The sequence below is a fragment of the Saccostrea echinata genome, unplaced genomic scaffold, assembly GCF_033153115.1.
Source record: "Saccostrea echinata isolate AGI-Se365-2 ecotype Australia unplaced genomic scaffold, CSIRO_AGI_Sech_v1 ptg000045l, whole genome shotgun sequence".
Lineage (NCBI taxonomy): Eukaryota > Metazoa > Mollusca > Bivalvia > Ostreida > Ostreidae > Saccostrea > Saccostrea echinata.
This window is the reverse complement of record NW_026889794.1, coordinates 6,504,962-6,530,547: the sequence shown is the minus strand read 5'-3', so window position 1 is coordinate 6,530,547 and position 25,586 is coordinate 6,504,962. Positions and strand designations below refer to the sequence as shown.

Genomic DNA, 25,586 nt, shown 5'->3' with positions numbered 1-25,586 from the left:
CCGATTATCAAAAATTGACCGATTTGACATCCCTAATATATATATAAGTTTAATCCCAGATCAAAAGTTTTCAGAGAAGGAAAATTTTTCATTCATCGTCTATGAAAAATCCCAAGAATTCTGGTTTCCCGCCATATTTTCGATGTCTTATTTCTCAAACATATGGTCACTTACTCATATTTTCCTCTTTCTTAATTTGTTTAAAATACTGAATAAATCGAATTAAAGTGCCAAAAGTTGATTGCAAGTTATCTCAGCAGAACACATCTTTAAGGATATCCTGGATTAAATTTAAAGACTAGGTTTTTACCTTTACAGTATTATTTTTCCTTTTTTGATCTTATAAAGTCTGGGACACTATGGAAACAATTAACTATATGTATATGTACCTAACTGCTCTTGATATTAGAATACAAGTATATATTATAATTTGAAGTGTTTAAACATGCGGTACTTGATGTTAAAAAAATATGTTAAAGGTAGTAAAAGTCATCCATCTATAAAAAATTAACATTGGAACAATTACGACTCATTTCAGTTATTTCATCCTTAAAGGAGCCTGGACACCGTTGCATTGTTTACATTTTAAATTTCTAGACTTATTCAAAAAATAAAACCAGTTAAATGAATTGAACTTACACGAAGATTCTTAGAATTCAATGACAACGACATTCTTCTTTACATCACGTCAAACTTTTTTTTGTAAACAGGGCACGAGCTCTATTATTGTTAATGTTTAAGTTTCATCGGGTGTTTTCAATTTGTTAAACTCTGCACACATCACTGAGCACAGACTGATAATACTGGTGAGTTGGTTTTGCTTTCTCACATTTCTACGCTGAGTTTTCTGGATTTGGGTTTTAATATTTTTCACTAACACACAACAAAATTTCTACTTTTCTTAAGTATTAAGGATAAAGTTTACTTTGTGTAAGTGCAAAAATGTGTCAATCAAACGCGTCCCGAAATTCATAGTTTCAATAAATTCCAGATAAAAGAACTTTCTGAACATGCTTGCATTATATTTCTGTGTGAAATGATATAGCAACGGTCCCCGGACTCTCCTTTATCCAATCCCAATGTTCAATCTAAAGGCGACTGTTGAAAAAGTACCTACTTTTATATTTGGGGACCAATGAATAAAAGCCTTTACAAAGCCTATCGAAATTGTTTCGAATATTACCCACAATGCAATTTTTGCACATACGTCTCAAGATTATAGAACATACACCACAAAATTATCGAATATACATCACAAGATTTTGAACATACATCACAAGATTATCGAATATATATCACAAGATTATAGAATATACGTCACAAGATTTTGAATATACATCACAATGATGTATTTTCAATGATGTATTATACAGAAAATTTGAGAAAATATTAACTTCAAATCTGTGTCCAGGCCTCTTTGAGTAAGGGTTAATGTTCCCTAAAAGAAATGGAGCCGAGGCCCATTGCATTTAAGGAATGGAGCGCTACTAATATATTGAGAGAGAGAGAGAGAGAGAGAGAGAGAGAGAGAGAGCACGCCAAAGAAAGTGTTATGAATTATTTAAATCCAAAATCATAACAGCTTCGATAGCGTGGTGAGATGAGTGTCTGACTATGAAAGTGAAGATATCGAGTTCCAAAAAGTGTCTGACTATAAAAGTGAGGATATGAAAGTGAAGATACCGAGTTCAAAAAAAATATCTTACTATGAAAGTGAAGATACTGAGTTCGATTTCCAAGCGTGCTGTATTTTTTCTAAATATGAAGATATAACTTTATAAAAATTTCTAAGTTCTTGCCCTGGTAGAGGCACGGGGAGGAGAATTTGCACATTACAAACACCGTTTTCAATGCTAATTCAAGTCTCAAATTTCTGAAAAACAATGGAGGGCTCAAACAAGAGTGACGTCACAAGTGGATTTTAACTCTACCCAATGTGAGAATTCTTTGGTAAAATCTACAACTTGTACATAATATGTAGAGGTGATAATGTAACAGGATTAAATACAGATTTTTTAAAAAGTATTTAAAGTGGGAAAAATACAGGTATATGTCCAATTAAGTATCGAAATGTTATTAAAATACATCTATTTCCCCCTGAAAATATATTATACAATAATATACAGAATATCAAATATGTTTCAAGATATAACTGTCACGTGAAATAACCCTCTCAGCCTGAGTTATTTTTATGCCTAAATTGACCTGTAAACTCAATATAATGTTTTCGTCAAAATAATTAGGCATTTTGGTTTTCAAGAATTATTGTTGTTTATTCGTAAATAAGGGAAGTTATCAAGGTGACTTTAAAATGTCAGGTTTCCGCGTGACTTTGCTACTTAGGTGTTAAAGGAGGTAAATCCATTGACCTCTACATGGCGAAGGTCAGTAGTGACTGGGGTGGGGTAGTGTCACCGTCATCAATATGTTGGACAGTCATTGGTGGCGGATGTTCTTGCGTGAATGTGGCGTTATCATCAAACCCACCTCAAATGGACAAGTACATACTTTATAAAACATTAATTTAATTAAATTAAATTCATCAAAGACTTTAAACTATAGATGAACTAAAATTCGAAAAATATTTAGACATTCTATCCAAAAAAGATGCAATTAACTTCTGTAAATTACGTACTTGTAATAACCATTAACCGATTGAAAGTGGATGTTGGCTAAATGAACCAAGAGAAACTAGATTATGTACAAATTGCCATTTAAACGAAATAGGAGATGAATTCCACAACATATTAAATTGCACAGCCATGGTAGATGAACGGAAAAAAATATCGCCAAAGCAGTTACGATTTAGAAATACAATTACATTTAGAGATATACATGTAATGCATTCTAATAAACAATCTTTTTTAAGAAAACTATGTACATTTATTAGAAATACTGAAAGGGAAAAAACATAACATAGGGTAACATTATATGCAAAATATTTTGACTGCGTGGCAGAAAATTATGAAAATTTGTCAGAGGTATAACTTAGTTACTGTGTACTAAAATCGGTGTTCAAAATTACTCAACCGTGAAATGTATGACGTCACGTAAGAAAAGTAGTACAAAGCCAAAAACACGTGCATATTGATGATGACAAGATTGCATGGTAACACATTTTATAGCACCACTTGCAATTGATGCACTGGAGGTATACACATTGTTTTTCAATATTTAAAGTCAATGTGAGTTTCTTGCAATCATGGTACGGCTGACGGAAGTTCCATTGGTTAAGTAATTGAATTGCCTATGTAAAGAAAAAGCTGCTGTGCAGTTTGCCATTAACTTTTCCATCATAGAACATTTTTTCCGTTGTCAGAGAGGGAATGGATTCCAATCAAACGTAACGACAGCGTTGACGCGTAACAACGCCATATCAAGAAAGGGTTTCATCCTACCACCTGTGTAATCGCCACGGCATTACCATTGAAACCGATTTTAATACAGAAGGCAATCACAGTTATTACATTCACCCTTAATCTAAAAAACCGACTGCTTTACTTTGGTCCATGAACTCCTCAACTTTACGTCGGCGTTACTCTCACTCGCGCACGTATGCGTCATATGCCTAATTTTTCAGCATGTTCATCCCTAGGAAAATGTAGCCAGAGTTGTCAAGACTTTCTGACAGACATTCACGTTTACCAAATCAACTGGTCTTCGTTTATTCTATCTTTTTCTCCAATCGAAAATCTTTGGGACCAATGAACGGTATGGTTTGAAGGCTTTGGAATGCCCCAGCTACTCTCGACCAACCAAGGGCTGCCCTGACGGAAGGGTTGAATATTATCCCTTTAAGAAAGATAAATGCACTGATAAACTCCATGTCAAGGAAAATCAAGTCTGTGACAGATGCGCGAGGGAGATAATGAGAAACTTTATTTTCACTTTTGGGGGGTACCGTCATATGAATTTTAATAACACATGAATTATCAATCAAAATCAAGTGAGATTTTGGAACTTGTTGACTAAAGGTGGGTTTAAATGTTTAATAGTAATACTGGAAAATACATTCGAGAAAATAGCATTAATTCACTTCAAAACTTTACCCCGCGTTTTTTTCCTTTTCAGTATATTTTGATAAAACGTGCTCCCCGACATATTGAATACATACATCTTTAATTGTACTATTTATCTATCTCCATACTCACGCATGCTATAAAACTTGTTTTAATTTGTCACCATTATTTATTTTCAATTATCTCTGTCCACAATTAAATTGTAAAAATTGTGATGAGATTAATAAATTCAGTTCAGTTTGTGCATTTCATCCTCTTCTTTAAGATTAACGATAAAATCCCAATAGTTTGTAACATCACACACACACACACCCACACAGAGAGAGAAGAGAAATACAGGTTTTCATTTTATAACTTTAATGGATATGTCATTCTTAATAACTCTATTAAAAAATAAAAGATGTAAAAAATAAAAAAATGCCTAACATCTGTGTTCTAAATTGCTCATTATCATAGTAGCAGGCAACCTACAAAAGATATGAAAATACAGAAAATAGTGTACTCACCTGTGTAATGAACGTCTGTATCTCTACTGCTCAGAGTGTAGGGAAAAAGAGTGACAATATATATAGCCTAGAACTTAAATGGTTTATTTTGATTGGATAAGCTGACACAGACGAATAAAGAGCATGTATTTTTTTTAACTCCAAAGTAAACGAGTTGACAAGAATTCATGTAAGCAAATAAGATGATTTTTGAAATGTTAAATGAAACAAGAGACCCAATTACCTTAACTGTCAGCTGAGTATAATACAACACTGTAAAGGATTCAAAGAAGTATAAAACAAAATTAACTGATAGATGAAGCTAAGTTTCCGGAGAATTTAAAAAATCTGATAAAATTATCCTTGCTTATTGTAGTATGCGAGACCCAAATGATCTCTTTGGGCTCGTTCTTGATTTAACAAAGTCTTACAAGGATGATAATGAATTCAAAATATACAAATACAATGGATATTTGCCGAGTGTGTAAAAGGTACTCATTCAAAGTATTCAAGATATACAGATATGTTTTTGTCACTTGCCCAGTGCTAAGATTAAGTTCACAATGAGAAATATCTAATGCCTGTATATTTACTCGAGGTAATGCCTCTTGGCTACACAAACAACTTAGCTGCTTGCCACTTGGTACCAACACTTGCTTCTTGACTATACAAAAAACTTGGTAATACTTGTTGCTAGCATTCGCCACTTGGCTATATAACGTGGCTATTTGCCACTTGTCACAAACTACAAGTCCCTTAGTCACCCTGGCTTTCTCTGATCACATGGTCACTTTGATAAAGTATAAAGCAACATTATGCAGTCTTTTACCATCTAGACTATGGTTTCAATGATTTTACCCGAAAATAACTCGTCAATTGTCAGATAGGACACCACAGTATACACACTCTGTAAAATTGGCCATTTCGCTACATAAATAATCTTTATCTCAATCTTTTATATTGCTTTACTTTGAACATGCTTTGCTCATTTAAAATATTCATTTTTTTTGTTTATATATATATATATATATATATATATATATATATATATATATATATATATATATATATATATATATATATATATATATATATATATATATATATATATATATATATATAAAGTAAAACTTGTTTAGTATGAACACGGATATAACGAATTTAAGGATATAAAGATTTTTGCAATCCCCGGCGAAATTCTTAACAATTCCTTGTAAAATGTTACGGATATAACGAACTCGGAAATAATGAATTTACGGTTATAGCGAACTGATTCTGTGTTCCCTAGAAGTTAAAAATAACGAAATTTACATCTTTTATTAATTTTTAAAATATTGAACTGACATTTACTTTGTAGGTATATATATATTTAGAACACTATTCATCCGAACATTTTTGAACTCCAAGGTAAATTTTATATTTTATACTTCCCTTAATACATTTGGTAGTCATACTTCAAGGAAAAAAATTGCGAAGTCGCTATGTACATGTATACGTATTTGTTATACGGATATAACGAATTACGGATATAGCGAAGTAAATTATCAAGTCCCCAGAACTTCGCTATAACCGAGTTTTACTGTATATATATATATATATATATATATATATATATATATATATATATATATATATATATATATATATATATATATATATATATATATATATATATATATATATATATATATATATATAACATTAATATTCTTATATTCTCATTCAATCAAATACATGTAACCTGGTAATTAATTTATATACAAGATTTTGAAATCTTGACTAATACAGCTTAGCAAAGGGAAGAAACTCTCATTCGCTTTATTTACTACAATTTTATACTCTGTTTGCCTCATAGATACCCAGAAGCAAAGAAAAGACACATATCTATATATTTAAACATTAAGTTTAAAATTATAACATTCAATTTAATTTGTTTGCTTAATACTAAGGGGCAGGGGAGAAGATTTTCAAAGCATTTATGCATTTTTGCTATAAAATCAATAGAGTCCCGCCCTCAGACCATGGCCAGAACCCCTGACCCAGGGACCATGAAATTCACAATTTCGGAAGAGGCACTCCTGCTCATCATTACTATGCATTTAGTTTGTTTGCTTATACCCAGGAGCAGAGGAGATTTTCAAAGCATTAATGCATTTTCGCTACAAAATCAAAAGAGCTCTGCCGAAACATTAATACCCAATTTTTGAAGAGGGGTTCTATGGTTTATTACAATCATGCAAATAGTTTGACTGCTTGATTTCCAGGAGAAAAAAAGATTGAATATATACCAAAATTGGTTGAAATCGGTCCAATGGTTCCCAAGAAGAAGCTGAAAATGTTTAATAGTTAACGCACAGCGACGGACGAAAACAGAAAGCAAAAGGTCACCTGAGTAAACTCAGGTTTACTCAGGTGAACTCAAATGTTTAGATTAGTCTAAACATATCAATTTAGAAATTAGATTGAAACGGGCCCCTTGGAAATAGATCTCAGTCGATGCTACATGTAGTCTCTGTGATTCCTAAAATATTATGGTTAATTTTTGTCATCACTTTACTATTATTTTGCTGATACCAAAATACCAAAAGACAATATAAAATTAAAACTTTGGAAGGAACTTGTCTCCTCTTGGATTTTTTGTATATCCTTGCTCTGACGCATTAAATCGTGTTTAACATTGAATGTAGAATATACTTTACTCCATTATAATTATACATGTATTTTGCAAGACTTCGTTTGATTACAAAAAGATTTGTCTTAATAATTTTTATATTCGTTTAATTTTCGTTTCTGAGCACTTACACTTTAGATTCAGCGACATCAGTATATAGGATTATATGAATAATGTTTAACATTTATAAATGTATCATGCGAAATTTTTACTGTTCTTCATAAGAATTAAGTACATGTTACACCGGCATCTTCATGGTGACCACAATTTTCCTTCCCGTAGCCGTTGTGAGTACACTCAAATAGAGATGCCTCTGTTCCGTCACAGTTTACGTTATCCAACCAAATAGTTCCCGACCCTCCAACAAAATGGCGTCCTTGGTGAGCAGTTGCGATTCTATTAAACAAGTCATTGAAAGTATTCATTTTCGATAGTTCTACGGTATACTGTTATGTTAGACAATAGTGTAAAATACAGTGAATATTTACCCTGAAAATCCTAAACTTCTACAGACGACAATTGCATCCTTAACGTCCCAGCCGTCATCACAGACTGTGCCCCACTTGCCCCCGATAAACACCTCTACCCGCCCTTCATTTGTTGAAGTCCCATTGACAAGTCGAAAGAACTCTGTGGTAGTATACATAAAGTACCTTAATATGAGGAATTTATATAAATTGTCGGTATCAAAGTCTACTTCATCGCAAATTATATTTCTACAGTCATACTTATTAAATAATTAATGAGACTAGGTGGTTTGTAGATCTAAAGAATTGTTCGGTTTATTAAGTGGAAAAGACATGGTGTTTTCAAAGTGCAACACAGATAAAATACTTAGTCTATTAATGGCCATCAGTTAAAAACAAAATACGATGAAATTAGTCATGTATTGGAGACTTACCAATATACGATAAATTTCGAATATTTATACATGTAACTTGTTTTCTTATGTCCTATATATTGTTGTATTGCCTTATATGTATTGTTTTGTAACTAAAAAAAATTATCGAGAATATGCAATATTTGTTTTTCTTAAAACGGCTTCTACCCGGCATATTACAAAGCTGCAGAAAATATTCATTAAAATAATCCTAACAGAGAGACATTGTTACTGTCCGTTATTAAAAATCAGATCATTCCTCCTTAAAGAAGTAATGTAAAACGTGAAGATAACGAACAGTGATCTAAAAAAATCTATAAACAATATAAATCTGTGAAAAGGGCATAAACACGGACCCCTGGAAATTTCAGAGGTCATGGCAGGTGCCTGGGAGGAGTAAGCATCCCCTGTTAACCGGTCACACCCGCCGTGAGCCGTATGTATTGATCACATAGACGGAATTTTCCGCAGTCAAATTCAGTATAAAAACATAGACCTTACAATAGGGTTCGCCGAGCACCGTTTTTGGTTCTAAATTTACTTTGCTATGGGGTATACGGAGAACGCTTGATTTCACCAAGACGCTTGTAAACAAAGTTAAAAACGTCAAAACCGTGAAAGTACTGTTTCGCAAGACATCGCTTTATTTACATTTAATGAAGCGATTTAAGAGAGGATATGAGAAAAGGAGGAATGTAAACACGTGGCAGAAAGGCAGATTTGATAGAAAGGTACTTAAAGTTAATAATTCAGCAAAACATGGGAATTACTATCATTCGTAGTAATAATGTTTTGCAGACGAAAGTGTGCACTTGTTGACGTTAGAGGACGTACTGCATGTACCTTTGTCTCTCACATCACAGTCATTGTTATGTCTAACATACTCTTCATTGTCAGATTGACACTTAACTTCAATATAAAACTTGTAGAATGTGAAGGCGTCCAGCCTCTGCTGTCTGAACCTAAAAGTGGAATGTATGGTATAACGTGTTATGGCCTTCAAGATGTGTTAACAACTTCAGTCATAACATTGAGATCTGCCTTGTATCTGTGTTCAACAAATAGATGTGTACTTTATGCGCAGACTTGCAGGTTTGTTTACTGTGTATGTTCATTAATATTCATACTTTATATATTAACGCAAGGGGATCTTATATATTATTAGTAGTACAGTTAAAATTTGGTATCTCTAACATTGAAATTTAGGTTCCGTAGATATTTGAGATATCTGTATGTACCTGTACTATGCAGCCCTAGTAAGAATAATCTGTGTCTCGGGTCAAGCCCTCACCGGATCTGAGGACAATATCATTTTAACGATAGAATCTATATGCAGCCCATATTCCACACTTGAAATGTTAATGATAATTCTTGTTATAGATACTTTAATGATTGAATCACCCCCAATTTTACAAATTTAATAAAAGATCACAAGTATTTTAAAACATATATTACTCTTTGCAATGTTCTATAATTCATCTTGATTGTTTAACATTTTATTTAGGTCAACTAGAACTTCAAACTGTAGATAAATGGCACAGAAGAAGTTTTAAATTCCCACTATGAATAACTGGGAGGCACAGGGTACCACGGGATGTGTAAACATTAAGCTTCAGTGTTCCTGATGTTACACCATTTTGCTGCAGGCAATCTTGAATAGACTGATGATCAGGAGATCAAATACAGAAAATATCCAAAAATTTCATAATTTAGCCAAAATATTCATTTTTCAGGTATAAACTTAATCCCAAGATGTACTTAAATTAAAAACATATGTAATTAAATAATAGGCTTGAGTATTGCAAGCTACCTAACGATATGATACATATCATGATACGGTCATGCGATACAAGATGTATCATGATACAGCTGTCAAAAATTGAATTGACTGTTATCTTAACACATTATTCATTGCTAACAGTTATACAGTTATAGAAAATATAAAAATAATATCTTGATACCCCTGACCAAAGTTTATTATAGGTGGATTTATAGTCTTGACAATGTATTTTTTCTTTGCTACCTTGTTTTCAGTCATTTTAAAACATTAAAATTTGTTAGCTTGTATGTAGAAGTTTCAAACAAAACAATGAAAATTATAATGTACTGTATCACGATATATACATGGCGATACGTAAGTGATCAATACGATCGATGTATTGCTGTATCGTTACACCTCTACTAAATAACTGTATGGATAGCCTATAGCCTTCCTGACAATATATTTACATACTATACATGAGTTCTGCATACTTCAGTCAAAATATACAGTAACAATCATTTTACCACTTCTGAAGCTTGATATTATGGATAAATAAACTTTTATTTATTTCAGCCTCTCCGATTGAAGCAGCAGATCACTGAAGAAAGAAATTTTAATGACTTCTTTGATAACTCCTGGCCAGAACCATTATAGAAATAATCATGGATTCCATGATAGGGACAGGAATATGGTCATCAACTACTGTTTAAATACTTCAATTTCTTGACTGTGGATCATGAATTCAATGAAATTGTATTGAAAATGAATTCAAAGCGAGATCAGTTGTACATCTCTTAATGAGAACTTCACTTCTCTGATACATCTCTTTTACATTCTCAGATTTGTTAATTCAAAAAGATTTTAATCCTGTTTATTTAAAATTGGATCTCCTCTATTCATTTTAATACTACAGGAAATATCTTAGCATCGTTTGTTATATGTAAAAGATAAATGTATAACCATCTACACAATTACTACAGCTACTAATCACCAGATTTTTGCATTCCCTCTGTAGAAAGACATGTATTAAGTAAATGAATTTATCTACAATTCTTGCAATTATATTCCAACTTTTTTGTCCAGGTGATCAAGCCTTGAATATATTTAAGGAAGCTCCAAACACTAATGAAAAATGTTTTAAGAAAGTTGTATCAAATAAAGGTGTACATATTGATTTTATGTAGCTCATTTTTAACATAGAATACATGTACCTGCCATATTTTTCCAGGGAAAATGTTTAAAGACAATGAAGTATTCACATGAATGCTGTTTACTTATACATGTACTAGCAAAATATATACAGGTCATGTAATCAGTAACTATATTTTGGTCTAACATATTAGGAATACATGTTTTTTCAACTGTTTTTCAAATTGTGTAATTTTCTGAAGATTTCTGTTTATTTTTCTTCAAATGCCAGATCACAATCCAATTATATACAGTAAACACTCTGAAAAGGAAGTTCTGGGACTGACAATCTTGTTTCGTTATTAGCATAATTCGTTACATCTGTTAAGTATTCAGTACATTTGAAGTCAAGGAGAATGAAAATCGCTTCGCTTTAAGCGTCACTTCATTATAAGCATATTCGCTATAAGCATGTTTTACTGTAATTAGAACTTTTCAGTGAGTAGTGTTTACAGCTTAAACATTGGATTGGTACATGTAAAAGAAGAAGTTGTACATTTAAGCTTTCACATTGACTGTAATTAGTTTAATTCTTCAGCATTTTTATTGTGCACTTTTGTCGACTAAGTAACATTTTCCAGAATTAGCTATTGCAAAATATATAAAGGATAAAATTCAGTTCATATACCACAGGCATTGACAAATAGCTGAACATGTTTAATTGTTGAAACTAGTGTAATCCTAAACTATTTTACAGTTCTCAATTTCTGGAAGTGGTCAATAGAAAAGTTGTCCAAAGTCTGCATGGATATTGGATCTATTTATGAATAGGTTCTTTGTATTCAGGGGTAGTCTCTCCTGTAGAAAATTAAAAAATAACAGCATGTTGGATTTGATTACTACATGTCATCTCCATTACAGATGAGGTGCTTGGTACTTGCTTATTTTTCCCACAGTTGCTTTTAACAATGTGGAGTCTCTTCAAATTGTCTTCCATCACTTGCTGTGCTGAAATTGAAGTCACATCTGGTTACTGGACTTCAGCAAGCACTTCAATCTAACCAAACTATTATTTTTTGTTGAATCAAATTACATTTATTATGTAATCTTATTTTGTGATTCACTTTTCATACAGTCATAACTCTTTACATATTATGGCTCAGTGATAGATAAAAACAATAAATTCACTTTTTTTTTTTACGAGACTTGCATGATGCATGATTAAAGAAACTGGGGGGATAAGCCGAGCCATATGCCTACATAACGATCGATAAAAAATCAATAAATTCATTTTACAAAAATTTCACTTTTTGTTGAATTAATGTAATGCTTATTACCATTTGCATATAAATTTGACAAAACCTGAATACTGTAACAGCGAAAATGATTCTGATTAACACAACAAAATGGCATCACGCTCAATTTTCACAGAAACTGACATAAATTGGATGATATAACTACATTTTTTAAATAGAGTGGGTCATCGTACCATTTTTTTGAGAACGATTAATGAAAGGCAGTGGAAAGATGTTGCTTTTTACACTTGCAAAAATTTGGTATGAAGACCCACTCTACATAAAAAATTAAGTTAACTTACTTAAATTTTCACCGTGGTCTTAAAAAATTCTAAGTCCAAAAACGCTTGCTAAATATAGAGAACTGTATGCTATTTAAAAGGAAATGTTGGTGTGACTCCGTGGTCTAGTGGTTAGCGATGAGCTCTGTAAAGGGTCGTTTATTGAGGAAAGTGTTCGAGTCATGCTCTGATTTTTTTTTATTATTATTATTTATTTTTTTTTTTATTTTTTTGGTTTTAATTTTGTTTTACTTTATAAAAAATGTCTATAGGAATAACATATTTTTCACTGGAAATAAAATATATACATGTAGTAATGAACTTATTTACAGTAAATTATTTAAAATGCCGGATAAAAATTATAATAGATATTTGAATACTTTTATTCCCGTTTTATTTATTTTAGATAAAACCGCTTCTAGATCACCATTATCATTATATACGAGGTTAACATTTCTATAATATCTCCACAATAAGTGTAAACACTCAATATGCAGATTAATTAATAGAAGTCCTTACCCATGTTAGACATTTGTGACAGTAATGAAAGTCAACTGTTTAGCTTGTTTAGAATATAAATATCATTTTGAAAACTACGGTAAACATTAAAATGCTTAAGTAAATTCGAACAATTGAGAGATTTTTTCCAATAAATGTTCTTGCTTAGCCGAAAAATGGGCATGGGCACATGGCTCGTCTTATCCCCCCAGATTCTTTGTACTTACTTTAGTATTGGAAATCCTGAATTCTGAAATGTAAAACAAAACAGAAACATTTAAATTAAGCTACATGAACTTCAATAAATCATTACATGCAATAGCAATCAAGTGAACACTGATGAAATCAAGAAATCCTTTATATTGTACAGATTATCAATAAATCAATCTTACTGCACCTGACTCTGACCCCTTAGTCAGACTCTTGGAAATAGCAGTGGCAAACTACAAAAGTGTGATCTTTAGCTGTATCCAGGGACGCCATGTAACCGTTTCGTCGTAGGATCTTCTCGTTTTATGGCTACACGCCACTTTAGTTATATTACAGCATAGTTTGGTATATCTGTGACCATTTTACCGCCCAAAACGAGGAACTCAAAGGTATATAACCATCGCAAACTCGTAATCAAGGTGATAAACAAAAGTGAGAAAGTGAAAATAACGTGCTAAAGCGCACGTGTGACGTGATCAAGCGTCTTTCGTATACCCCATAACAACACAGTAAAATTTAGAACCAGAGACGGTGGTCGGCGAACCCTATTGATATGAAACAAGTCAGTCAAAACTCGACTTAATGATAGGTTATATTTGTTGACAAGGCCATTATAACGACCATAGAATTAAAGAAATGCCGACTTTAAACGAGTTTGTTGAAATCCCTGTAAAATCAGCTTAACAGTGAAGGGCATGCCCCACTTTAATAATTGATCGTACCTGAGTAGCGAATAAGTTGGGAGATATAAACACCATTACCAGGTGATAGTGCAATATTACTTCATAAATAAGGAAATTTAATGATGGAAAAGCTGAAGTCATTTCGTTTGTCATACAATTTAGTTGCTAATTGGCCCTTATCAGCTAAAGTCACTAAAATTTCTAAATATGAAACAGATGTGGCAGACTCTTTGATGTTTGTTATACATTTTTTGCATGATAGTCAGGGAGACATGAAGATTTTTTTGCCCATGAAAAATCATGTTCCTGAGGGCAACGCCCAAGGGGAATATGATTTTTCATAGGTGAAGAAATCTTCTTATTTCCTATTAAGCTTGTAACACGACCTTTAACTGGTTACAAAGTCGGGTGTAAATTTCCGTACACCCGATTTGAGCCGGGGTTAAAAAAACGTGACGTCACAATTCATAATTTCTCTCTGATAAAAAGCAAATAGCATGACGTCACGATTCATTGTAGGACGTAGTAAATCTAATCGATAGCTTGAAACACAGTTGATTGGACTTGTTTACAAAGAATTTATTTGGGTACATAGGAAATAAAATCGTTATCCAGGTCCAATCAAGGGTGTACGGAGATTTACCCCGGGTTGTATTCCATTCACCTTTCGGCCTTCGGCTCAGGGTGTATGGTAGAAAATCCGGGGTAAATTCCCGTACACCCTTGTTTCGACCTGCATAATTACATGTAACTAATAATGTCTCCCGAACGTTTATGCAGTATATTGTTTATCATACCTAATCAAGCACAATGCAGGAAAGATAAAGTTACGTACAATGAATAAAGTAAACATTTGATAAGAACAATATGAAGCAGATGTAAAAATCTTTCGCGAAAAGTCTGTGTGATTTACACACGACTTACATTCAAACCCAACCTAGGAAAACACTTTTTTAAATATTAACATTTTACTTGTTTGAATCGATACAAACAATCAACGATTCAAACAATCTAACGCAGTAGAAACCATTTCAGTCGCCGCATTGAGACGTCAACATCGTGAAACACGACGTTTTGTTGCAGGGCAAACATGACGGTCACGTGACTTTCTCAACCAATCGGATTCTATTTTACTAGGAGGACCGGGCTGCTCTATACATATAAGTTTAAGTTTTGGTGTATGGGGATTGAGGTGGGAGATGTTATTCAGAATTAAAGGTTAACTATACATTAAAAAGATTATACATCAGAATGTTCTTTCCCTTTATAAATTACGAGATATACAATATGTTTACTTCCATGAAGTATATCTTTAAAAATATGTATGTTTTTCATATGTAATATACAAGAATGCTTATAATTTATTATCGACAAAACGACAGATACCTTTTTTAGAACATTAAATTTTTCTTATCGCATAAAAACGCACGTTACACAGTCTATGTTTTAAATTCATTAAGTCAAATATATTTTTGATGAAAGATGATACATGCGTCTGATTCTAATTTATATTTTATGCAGCCAACAGTTTCTTAAGGAGATGATAATGTTTAAAACGGTATCGTTTTTGTTCGATTTTCATCCGATAGTATCGATCATTCAGATGCATTCCTTTATCATACAAATCGAAGCGGTCTAATGTTCAAGACTAATTTCCAATGGTTTTACTTTATTTATTTCCCGGGCGACAACTGATGGCAACATCAATGTTTTCTTGTTTATATCAGGTATAATTTCAAGTTCACTGGGATATATCGAGTCGGCATATGAATGAAAGTAACTATTGTTCATTGATAAAGCATCGTTGATATATCTGAATGTCGAATGGCAAACAATGGATACATATTTTCTCTGATTAAAATTGACGACGAGGTTTGTACTATATTATTACATTCACTTTCATTTCAAATGTTTAAAAAGGTCCGAGAAGATCAGATACATCCGAAGACGGCAATTGTTTGAAATGCGTTTTACACATTTATTTTAATGGCTTTCTATTTCTTTTATTCTCTTTGATCCATTCTTCTTTTATCTTATGCAATACTTATTTATATTTGTAATGCAAAACAAAATTCATTTAATATAGAGACGTCACCATAAACCGGGGAAGGGTTTCAAATTTAGACCTATACTCGGCACTCTGGGCCATTGCTCAATGAGGGTTCTTTATAGTGTCAACGCCTACCGTGACACGTTACCTCGTTTTTTTTTTAGGTCTCATCTACGGTGGCATATTTCTGCCCCCTAAATGCAAGATAAATTATGTTAATATGCAACATTATTATGTAGACATGCAACTTATTTACGTCAACATGCAAGATAATTATGTTGAAATGCAAGTTATCAATCCCTTTAGAGAATCTAAGTTTAATGTTGGTAAAATTGCTTCCTAATGCCATTATATGACATCATACAAACAAGATGCAACAGGATTATGTTGACATGCAACTTAGTTTTGTTAACATGCGAGCTAATTATGTAGACATGTGACTTATTTATGTCAACATGCAAGATAATAATGTTTACATGCCAGTTAATTATATCAACATGATAGATGATGTATGTTGACATGCGACCTATTATCTTGCACGTTTACATAAATATCTTGCATGTTAAAATATAACTCGCATGTTGACATAGATAAATCGCATGTTGACATAAATAAGTCGCATGTTGACATTATTCTGTTGCATCTTGTTTGTATGATGCCGTATACTGGCGTTAGTAAGTTTACCAACATTAAAATTAGATTCTCTGAAAAGATTGGTAACTTGCATGTCAACATGATTATTATGCATGTAGACATACTGATCTTGCATGTTGACATATTTTCCCCTCGTATGTTGACATAATTTATCTTGCATGTAGGGTGCAAAAATATGCCACCAAACTCATCCGAAACACTTGGAGAAAGAACAGTTACTAACTAAGCTTACGTCTTAGGTTTGACTGAACACGACGATTAAGAATTGAAACCGGACCTCAAGATCACGAACCGAACGCATGGACAAACATGAAATAAAACTTGAAACAATCAACGAATAGTGAAATGAAAGTATACCCCCACCAACATTAAAATTCGAGGTAAACAAACTTTTTCTTTTTTTAAGTGACAGTGAGGCCCGTTTGTATCCAAATTCAGTGAAGTATATATCTGATGTCTCATTACAAACCTCTACCACATGTTTGCAATTTATCCCAAGATATGAATAGTTTTCAAGGAATTTTATGGGGGGGATACCTCTGGCAGGGAGGAATAATGTTGATTTGCAGGGATATCCGAGAGATGAAGAAATTATATGCTCTTATTTGGATATTGTAAGATAGGCCTTTTATAACCAAGAGATGAGAGATAACTCAGGATATTTACTTAGTCTCCAAAGGACACGGTATACAATGTATATAGCAACCGCCAAATTTGGCCCCTTATTTGATGTAAAAATCAAAACACAGTAAAAATTGTTACAGTTTGCAGTTAAGAACTTTAAATATTGCTTGTTTTAAAACCAGCAATAAGTTTGATTCAGAGAGTACAGGGAGGCCACAAGAGGGTGCCAAAGTTGGACATTTTACAGAATTTCCACAATTCTGATGAAATTTTGTCAAAGAACTTCGAACGATAGTATTGTTCTGCCGCCTACCTCCAAGTCAAATTTTAAAAGGTAAGATATTTGAATAATTCTTCGTATTTATATAGATATTTATGTGAATTTTCATAAAACATAACTAGTTTGGGAAAACAAAGAGAGATAACTCTTTAATTTAGGTAAAATTGCGTTTATTACTGTAGAAATCAACGAAAAACGGAAATTTCTTACATCCCCCAACAAAAACAAAAATTCCTTTTTATGCGTTTTAAGATTGTTATTTCACAAATTCTTACCAAAACTTTGGTTGTTTCACGGGGGGGGGGGGGGGGGGGGGTATCTTAACAGACAAAAAAAAAAAAAAAAAAAAAAAAAAAAAAAAAAACAACTGCAGATATGGTCATTTTATTGCAATTGAGTTTACAAATTAAATAAGGTCTTTTATCAATCTTCTATGTTGAATTTTACATAAGTTAAACTACGATAAGTTTTAAGGGCCATTTATCTAACGATTTTTAAAGCCTGATTTCCATTAATAAAATTTTCAACCCCCCTTCTGCAATTAAATATTTGACAGTGGTTTTAAAACTATTAATCAATTAATAATGAACTCTTCTTTGCAGTCAATCAAGTTTTAATGGCAAAATTACCATTTATATTGAATTAAATTGGTGTAAAATGTAGGCGGGAATCGAGAGTTAGCGTGCATGGTTCTTTTGAGATACTTTTTACTTCGGGAAACATAGAGCACAAGCTTTCTAATCTGAGATTTTTTATTCATAAGATGCATCTGCTATACGTGCATGAAATACGAGGGGTTATCAAAAAGTTTGTGGACTGATGCAATAAAATTAATACCATGTAATCGTTGATTGCAAAATTTATCGAGAACATAATGTAACAAAAGTTTAAAAAGTGTTGAAAATTTCAGCTTGATATGCCCGCTCCTTCTGCCTAAATACGTTTATCTTGATGAGATTCTCTGGAGTAAAGTAAAGACCTAGACCTGTCTTGTTTATATGACTTTACAGTGTCACAAACACCTTATTTCAATGCATAAATATTGTAAATATTAAATATATACATAGCAAAAGTTGCCAGCATAATTTTCTTGACGGAGTTCAATGTCAACCAATGATCAACGTCACTTTTCCATGTGACTGACTTTGAACACCCTGACTACAAATCGACATTAACCGTGTGTCTCTTATCTTGCTGAACCTGTTTTGGTATTAAAAATTAGTATTCTGGATGTATTTTATTTCTCTGTAGCCTGTTTAAACATTTTCTAAGTGTATTATGCCAGGTTTTCTAGGGCTGAAACTTTATAAATTGTTGTAAAATGACACCCTACCCCCTTTCGACGTCATTTTAACCCCTTTATTGTTTGGACATTCAATATAAAATTTACGATAACATTTCATTGAATATACAGAATGAGGAAAAAATTGTAACTTTTACGGAAAAATTGTGTTATATCACATGAGTGAATTAATAAAATTTATTGATTTAACAAAAAAGCGGTTTATTTTAGCATGAATCATAATTCTGTCTTAATTCCGGAAATTCTGTAAATCAGTTCTACTAATAGTGTGCTTCCTTTGCCCACGATTCAACAACTGCATCAACTGACGCCAAGCAGAAGAATTTTTTTGTTTTAATCCAGAAGAATCTCGGGCAAAATCGCCGAATATATGTCGAAAGCAAGTTGCTGTCCTTTAAAAAAGGATTGCACTACGTGGACCATATTCATGTGTTTCTAAACGAAATTCGAAGAAATTTTCTAGATTTAGTGATTTTACAAAGGTGTAATTAAATTTATATATATATATATATATTTTTACATGTATCTTGTTATTTTCATCGCTATTTAAGTCTGCTTAGCTAGGCTGTAATGATAAAAAAAATCATGACCTTGAAATGATGTTAATATGAAATATTGATCTAGGTATCTATCACAATTGTAATGTTGCCTTTAAAATTAACAACAAAATTAAAAGAGGCTTAAGCGTGCAGGTATCGTAATGGTTGAATTTTAACTCCATTGAAGGATCCAGGGAGGGGGGAGGGTTCGTGTGTTGGAACCCCCTTTATTTTTGCAGAAAGAGGAAGAGAAAGAGAATGTTTTTTCCTTGTAATCTATATGTTTTTACCTCTAGTATTTTCAATAAAATAAGAACTTCAATCTCTGCCCTTGCTGCTCTCTAGGTAGAGTTTTGCTTATTGCTCTCCTCCTTTAACCTTCACAACCCCGGCCCCGGGCCTCGACCACCCACAAGTAACATGAAAGATTTCACTTTGATATCATCGGAAGATTCCGGCGAACGTACATAGCGAAATTGTCGACCATCTTCTAAAGTAGCTGACTTTAAGATGTATACATAAAAAATCATGAAAGGGAGTATCCATAAGAGAATATTTATCTCCTTATATTATGGGAATATTTTAATCAATGAAGAGAAAGGTTCAAAATGTCCACGTTGTATGTGGGGGAGGGGGTCACTTTTTCTTCCAAAAAAAAATCTTTTGTTATAATTTGAATATATAAGTTTTGATTTGCATTGGAAGCTCCCCCGCACTTTTTGTTCGGGAAGGTTCGAAAAACGGAAAATCAAACATTTAAAAGAAATCAAAATGTACCGAAATGTTATTTTGCGAACCTTGATGCACAAAACTAATGCCGATAAACATATGATAAAGACTATCTCTTAAAACCTAGTGGTTGAATTAAGTTTTTAATTCAACATGTTCAAACTGTTAAGCTATCTATATAAGTTCTTCCTACTTAAATAAAATGTTTGTATAGTAGAATTTTGTTTGTATATAAGGATATGTGTATTAAAGAGAAATTCAGATCTTGGGTACGCCAGAGAATACATAAATACGATGTGCAGATTTTAGAGCGAGGATTGCCAATGATTGGCATATTCTAATTCGAAAAGGGCGAATTGTTCTAAGGGCAAGTTGTCTTAGAGGCGAACTCTCTAGCATTCTCGCGCATGCGTAGCCAGACGTAAGCTCATGGCATCCGGTTTAACCCCGCTTATATATTTTCTGCGTGGACCTCAGGGTCAACGCCATAAAAAATCTAAAAGGATAGCAGAAAAGAGGGTAAGATTGGCTGAAGTTGAAAGCGCACAAGAGGTGAATGACCAGCCAATCAGAAAGAAAAGCACTGTCAACGAGGGCACCATGACCCCAAGAAGCGTGGAATCTCCAGAGACGCCGAATGATCCTGGACAAGGAAAAGAAGCAGGTACGGCACGAACCCTTGGAATATTGAGTGAACACTCAGATGTCCCTACGATGATTGTTAGTTGTGAAAACCCTTTGGGGTTAAATGTCTCGCAAGATGTAAAAAATAAAATTATCAACAGTCAATATGTAGTCCTAGCAAAACTGCTAGTTAATGCAAATGATATTCAGAAACAAGCTATTGTCATGGTAAATGGTGAACTTCAATCAAGCGGTAAGAACATGAAAAAAATCAACAATATACAGCAATGGACGGATGCATTTATCATTTATTCAAGCATATATTTAGAGGCGCATCCGACCAAGACTTTAGACTTGTTAAAATATATGAACGATGTTCGCCTAGCAGTAGCAAGGTCAAGAGGTTTAGGGTTTAAAGAGTATGATCAGTAATTCAGATTAAAAATAGCTAAAAATCCATCAGGGACCTGGGGGGGGGGGAGGGGGTAGTTGACCCTGAGTTATGGTTATTATACATCACACCTACCTCTAAATTCATGACTGCTGAGACACAAAACCAGAATCAGATTAGAAAATGTAATATACAATTACCAAGGTTCTTGTTTTCAAGGCACCTTGTAGTTATGCCCACTTCTGTCTCAAATGCAGTGGCCCACATCCAATAATATTTTGTTCAAGGAAAGAACAAAATCACTCTTTTAAAGATCATGCATTTCGAGGTCAAAATAACTACAGAGGCGCACGAGGACAGTATCAAAATATTGGGGGAAGAGGGGGATCCCAGTACAAATGGAACAGAGCAAACAACTAATAAAATCTGGAAACTAGGCTCTACTCCAATCAAAGTTCAAAATTTAAAACCACTTTTAAAAGGCTATCCAGAAAAGGGGGTTGCAAGTCAATTATTAGAAATTTTTCAGTTTGATTTTAGAATTAGTTATCAATGTCCAAGATTAGGAGGCGAATCAAAATATCTTAAATCAGTTCTGCAATTTCCAGATAAGGCAAAAGAAAAAATAAATAGTGAAATAGAATTTGGTAGAATTGCAGGACCGTTTCTTAACAAACCAATGTCTAATCTGAAAATCTCACCAATAGGTATAGTTCCCAAATCATAAGAAAGCTGGAGGTTAATAACACATCTTTCTTATCCAGAAAACAATAGTGTGAATCATTTTATAGATCCTTATGATTGCACAGTAGCATTCACCTCATTGGAGCAGGTGTTACAGGCAGTTGCTCGTTTAGGAAAAGGTACATTCTTGACAAAAATGGATATAAAATCAGCATTTAGGTTAATGATAATAAATCCAGGAGACTTTGACTTGCTAGTTTTTAAGTTTGAAGAAAGTTATTACATTGATAAATGTCTGCCAATGGGTATTACCATGCCATGTAAGCTGTTTGAAAAGTTTTCAACATTTTTACACTGTGAATTGCAGAGACTGGTTGGAATCGATACAATTTTTCATTATTTAGATGCTTTCCTTTTTTTGGGCTCCTCAGGTTCTGCAGAGTGTGCTCATTTAATGCACGGGTTAAACAATATGTGTCAAGAAATAGGAGTTCCCATAGCACAAGAAAAAACAGTATGCCCCTGTACAAAAATTATTCTCTTGGGTTTAGAAATAGATACAATAGAAATGGGCGTTTTTATGAAGCCACCTGTGGAATAACAAAACCCCATCACTATATGAAATTAACTCAAGAATTTAAACAGGATGTACAAATGTGGCTAATATTCTTAGAGAGTTTTAATGGGGTTCGACTCAATCATGAAAGGGAGAGGCTAAGCAGTGACGATATTGAGCCGTTCACAAACAGCTCTGGAAATCCTGAGTTAAGTTGTGGGGCATACTGTCAAGGTCACTGGGTTTACTGGCCATGGCCACATGATTGGGACAGCTCAATTTTTAGAGAAATGTCATATCTAGACCTAGTACTAGTAATACTAATACTAGTACTACAGGGTTTATCAGTACCTTCTCAGGGACCAAGATTCGGCCCCATTCCCAATTGAAAATGAGTTCAGTTTTTACCAATTTGGCATTATTTTTACCCAGTTGGTGAACAATGCTTTTATATTTAATTATCTTGGAAAAACACAAAGTAAAATTGTCAGATTGTCTGTAATGTCCATCTGTTTAACTCATTTAGCAAAGATACAGTCATAACACATGCTTAAAAACACTGTAAAAACATCGCAAACACTTTTAATCCGAATTTCCTCCGTTTTTCAGAAAATGGTGATATTGTGTAATTATATAGATTTATTAAGTTATTTACACCTACTCAATTGATCTACAAGTGAATGGTAAGGACTGAAGTATTTTTTCAGATAGAAAAATATATTTTCAATGCATTAATACACATTAAAAGAGGACTTTGAGAAAATGTGTACTTGGTATAATTTTTTCAAGAGGTTTATAATCTCCAGAAACAGATTCTATAATGACCTAAATTGGAATCTCATACACACATATACTACCCTAAGTAGTATAAATACTTTATATTCATTGAAGTCAATTTTACTTTCATTAGTCTATTATTCATAATTGATCATGTAAGATGAAGTTGGATCATATTTAATCGTCTGTTTCACTGCAGATTGCCCAAATTAGAGTTCATGATGAAATGTTAAATTAAATTATACCTGAATACATGATTTAAGCAACATTATTAATTTTTCCCAATTTCATCAAATGACTGATAATTCTTTCCCAATTCCCCCAAAATGGCGTTTCCCAAAATAGGCTGATAAATCCCTGTACTAGTAATACTATTGGCCATTTTTCTGTTGGGGGAAAATGTTCTGCAAACAGAAAAATCATTATGTATATAGACAACAGTGCGTTAGTAACAATTGTCAACAGACAGTCATCAAAATCAAAACGGATTATGATGCTCATAAGAAAAATGGTTCTTTTGCTTCTGAGGTACATTGTCATGTTTAAAGCTCAACATATAATAGGAAAACGAAATAATATAGCAGATTCTTTATCTCGTATACAGTTTCATCGCTTCAGGCAACTAGCACCAGGGGTAGACAAGTATCCAGAGAGTAAACTAGAGGAATTTCTTGTTTTGATGTCGGAGAAGAAGTTTGTTTGTTTGTTTGTCCCTCTCGAGAATTTTTCACTCATATGGAGACGCCACCACTTGCCGGTGGAGAGCTGCAAATTTTGTCCTATGCTCGGCACTTACGGCCATTGAGCAGTGAGGGATCTTTATCGTCCAGCACCTACTGCGACACGGGACCTCGGTTTATACGGTCTCATCCGAAGGACCAGTCTCCACGTCCCACAGTGGGATTCGAACCCGCGACGTAAGGATCAGCTCCTTACTTCGCGACTCTAGAGCGAACGCTCTAACCACTGCGCCACGCGTTTGACCGGCATCGAAAGCAAGTTTTTTAACTTGCCTAGATAGCCGAGCGGTCTAGCGCGCTGTTCCTGTACTGCTAGGAGACAGATTCCGTAGGTCAAGAGTTCAACCCCGGGCTGGGGCGGAAGTGGGTATCCTTATAAAAGTGTATTCTCTGTGCTTTCTATATTTATTAGTATATAAATTTTAATAGGAACAACCTGCGCATTCTTCCACAAGGCGGAAGTGGCCACATGCACCATGTGGTCATTGCATCCACCGCCACCAAGTGGGGGAAGCGGTTAGTTCCTAATGCCAGGACCATGCCACTCCACTGTTATGTGACTAGTAGATTTTTGGATAAACAAGTATCCCTGTACTTTTCAATTGTTCAATTGCTGCACAAATTGTATTAAAAAATATTTCATTCCCTGTTTGGGATAAATGAACTCTATCACATTCAAAAAGTAGTGCATCCTTGCAATTTATATCTTGATATTTGATGTAACCTCCCCCATTCTTTACTACTGCTGCAGCAGTTTTTTAAAGTTTTGTTCATTGCATCAATATTTTCTAAATATCTCCAGTTTCTCCATGGTAACAGCTGAGACCAAATTATCTTTGTATTGGGTAATAATAATTAAATTTTCTCCAATTTACTTTTAATGATTTGAATAAGAATTCTCAAAGAGATGTTACCAACATCATTACCACCACAATGTAAATCTAACATAACTGCCCTAATAAAACTAATGTCCAAATAACTGTATCTCACTTCCATTCTCAATGACCGTGTAGTATAGGACAGCGCCGCGAGAATTCCATCGGCATCGAAAGCAAGTTTTTTAACTTGCCTAGATAGCCGAGCGGTCTAGTGCGCTGTTCCTGTACTGCTAGGAGACAGATTCCGTAGGTCGAGAGTTCAACCCCGGGCTGGGGCCGAAGTGGGTATCCTTATAAAAGTGAATTTCTCTGTGCTTTCTATATATATATATATATATATATATATATATATATATATATATATATATATATATATGTGTGTGTGTGTGTGTGTGTGTGTGTGTGTGTGTGTGTGTGTGTGTGAGGGGTGTGTGTGTGTGTGTTATTGAGCAATTTGCTGCATTTGAACTTGAATATTTTGCAAATTGGTTCTTTGCCGCTTACCGGAAAGAATAAATTTGCACATATATATTATTTTGTTATTTGTATTTTTCAGGCAATGATGTGTTTTTGACCCATATCAATTTGGTGTCAATGCACAAATGGCATTTCCATTGTAAAATTATTTTGTAATTAACATTCAGAAAAATTACATCAATTTTACTCATTGCCTAAAAAGGCCAAGGCCAAGAATTGCCACTTTGGGGGTGGAATAAAAAGATTTTTTTTTCAAAAATATTCAATAATAAACTTGTAAATTTAATATGCGGTGTTTTTTCTTATGAAGGCATGTTGGAAAAAGCTGGATTGGACTTATGGAGCTCTGACAACAGTCAGTTCCAATA

General features: G+C 33.5%; 1 protein-coding gene and 1 long non-coding RNA gene across 2 annotated transcripts in view; one reads left to right on the top strand and one right to left on the bottom strand.

The window, feature by feature from the left end:
• The window catches only part of LOC133201671 (deleted in malignant brain tumors 1 protein-like), a 277,206-nt gene that overhangs the window by 47,122 nt on the left and 204,498 nt on the right, over nucleotides 1-25,586 (bottom strand). The window lies entirely within an intron of this gene.
• On the top strand, nucleotides 8,653-10,991 carry LOC133201840 (uncharacterized). Its single transcript, XR_009723154.1, has 4 exons — nucleotides 8,653-8,786; nucleotides 8,985-9,147; nucleotides 9,560-9,788; nucleotides 10,391-10,991. It is a non-coding gene; the product is annotated as an uncharacterized LOC133201840 (long non-coding RNA).